Consider the following 2,787-nt stretch of genomic DNA (forward strand, 5'->3'; position numbering starts at 1 on the left):
GAATGTATAAAATACATCAGTTTATCTTAGAGCGAATCCAGCTAGTTTCTGAAAGTACAGAAACACACTTTACCTTCACAGAAGGCAGGGTTTTTAACTCATACATTTCCAATTGGAAATACAGATATATCAACACTGATATGTAAAAGGCATTTAACGTGCCTCTTGGAGAATGTATAAAATACATCACTTTAACTGGGAGCGAATTCAGATATTTCTGAAAATACAGAAACACACTTTGCCTACACAGAAGGTAGTATACGTTCATGTTAATTTTCAATAGAAAATACTACATATCAAAATTGATACAAGGGAGGCGCGGAGTCCGTCATCACTCACTTCAGCCAATCAGAGATAACTATGTAATTTGTAGCTTGGAACACAGAAGGTGAGCACACACTGATCCTGCACAAGGTCCCAATCTGAATCCCTCAGATTACAAGCACATCTATTATTCTCACAGACACTTTCATCTGTCAATCAACTTCTTAAAATGAAGTAAAATTGGTTCAACCCAGAGCGTCGCTAGAACTAAGACCTGAGAATAGCTTATTCTAAAATATGCACCAACATTCTCAACAGTAGGTCGTATTGTAGGCCAGAACTCTAGATAACATCTGAATTTCTTGCAAGGAAACAGCTAAGAAGAATTACAAATTGAAGGCACTTCCTATTAATGGCTTCAGTTAATTTTCTTCAACAATATTATGCATGGTACATGATCACACAGCTGATATTGTGCAAGAAGTTCGTGTTCGTACAATATATACTGTGTAGTCTGCATAGTATTAATCCTAAACGGATACAATATTTACTTTGTCCATCCTAAAATGATATAATCATGAGAGTAGATTTACCGTTCAAGCACTTTCCATACTACATTGATATAAAATGTACATATCGCCCATCCTATGCGGATGTTATAGCCACAGTGTCCACCCTGTGTGGATATAATGTTCTCACACTGGTCTTTTACGAGGAAATAGCGTTCCCACACTCTTCATCCTATGAGGATTTACTGTTCACACACTGGGCAGCCTATAAGGATACAGCATTCAAATACTGACCCTTCTGCGAGCATTTAATATTCACTTTGTCCATCCTGTGAGGATTTACACTCGCTCCTCACTCCGCTCCTTGGAGTGCAGTAAACTCCCCTGCCCAGCAGGGCGCGCTCCAGGCACGAGAATGAATATTCCCCCTCAGAGAGGACCGAGGCCTCGAAAGAAGTCCGAAGAAAAGTCCAGGCCGCGGCCCCCGCATTACCAGGGTCTCCACGGGGCTCGGGGGCTGTCCTGGGCGGGCTCTTTAGTGCTGCTGGGACAGGACGGAGGCCGAGAAGGACACACCGCCTCTGCTGCAGCCGCAGGTCTATGGAGGGCCCGCAGCAGCTTCATCCGGGTCTCTGCGGGGGCTCCGTGGAGGGAGAGGAAGAGCAGAGAGTCCTGGAGGCACCGGGAGTGACCTTCACTGGAGGCCGCGGCTGCAGGGAGAGACGAGGGGTTAATGTTTGTTCAGTCTCACAGCAGGAAGTGGTCAGAGAGATACATATCTTCTATTAAAGCTCTCTAGATTGTTTTTGTTTTCCTGTGGTTGCTACAATAGATTTACAGGTAGTGCTGACACGCTCATATTTAAAACACAAGTTTACTTTAAGTAAAATGGAAATGGAGATACTTAAAATAAATAAGCCTGTGCCAAGTACCATTCCATTGCGACTATCACAAGTTATGGCTCTGCACCGTAATGGACTAACCCCAACCACCCTCCCCCTCCACAAACATACACAAGAATTACTGCAGCCACAGTGCACCCACTGAGGCCTTATCCCTTCAATAACTGGAGAAAAACACCACCCACTCTTGCCCCGCCCCGCTTTCACCACATGCACCTGTCTGTACCCAAACTTCACACTTCACCACATAAGAAAGCAAACTCAGTTCACGAGCTCTCACCTGGCGCCGGTGTCTGCACGCGCTAGGCCAGGTACGTCACGGCCATTTCCAGGATATCCGCTTTCTCTGCTTTGGGCGGAAGTTCATGTTCCTGAAACGCTCTCTGCAGTAACATCCTCAGCTGCTCAATGCTGCTGTTGATGCGATCTCTCCTCAGCTTCTCCACCGCTGGCTTCCGAAGCTGCAGAGGCAAATGTGGATTTGTTATTTTATGGGAACGTGTTTAAAAAGCAATAGATGCGCGTATATTTATAACTTTATGATACAGCAGTTCAACTAAACAGTGCTAATGTAGAAATAAGGAAATGTTTAAAAATAAGAACCACATCCCGTGCTGAAGTACTGTATAAAGTGCAATAGGCACATTTAAACACGGCTTTAGATCTATATGAAAATTATAAGTATAGATTACAAATTATTTTCCTGGCTCTTACCTTTCTGATGTTTCTCTCTTCGCGCTCTTCATATTTCCTCTCGGTGCTGAAAGGCGCCATCTTGCCCGGTGTGGGGTGAAGAGCGGGGTCTCTGCACTGAACCCACAGTGATCGGTGTCTGAAGAGCTCGCTCCCTCCGGCCCTATTTATCCCCCTCCGCCTGCAGGGTAAGGTGTGGGTCTGGGGCTGGAGAGAGGTTCCCACACTCAGCAGCCAATCAGAGAGCAGCGGGGACAATAGAAGTGTGGCACCTTACAGGGCGGGAGGGGGGGACATCTGGGCCCGGACACAAAGGATCAGAGTGTGGGAAAGAGCTGCCGATTAAAGTTGTATGAACCCGGCATCTGCCAGGAGCTAAACGGTATCAATAGCGTTAAATACGGGCGGGTGTGGCCGCA

At 45.9% G+C, this 2,787-nt stretch overlaps 1 pseudogene; it reads right to left on the reverse strand.

The window, feature by feature from the left end:
• Positions 1-1,262: 1,262 nt before the first annotated feature.
• LOC144753307 (transcription factor HES-5-like) lies at positions 1,263-2,449 on the reverse strand (annotated as a pseudogene).
• Between the last annotated feature and the right edge of the window lie 338 nt (positions 2,450-2,787).

The sequence above is a fragment of the Lissotriton helveticus genome, chromosome 5_1, assembly GCF_964261635.1.
Source record: "Lissotriton helveticus chromosome 5_1, aLisHel1.1, whole genome shotgun sequence".
Classification (NCBI taxonomy): domain Eukaryota; kingdom Metazoa; phylum Chordata; class Amphibia; order Caudata; family Salamandridae; genus Lissotriton; species Lissotriton helveticus.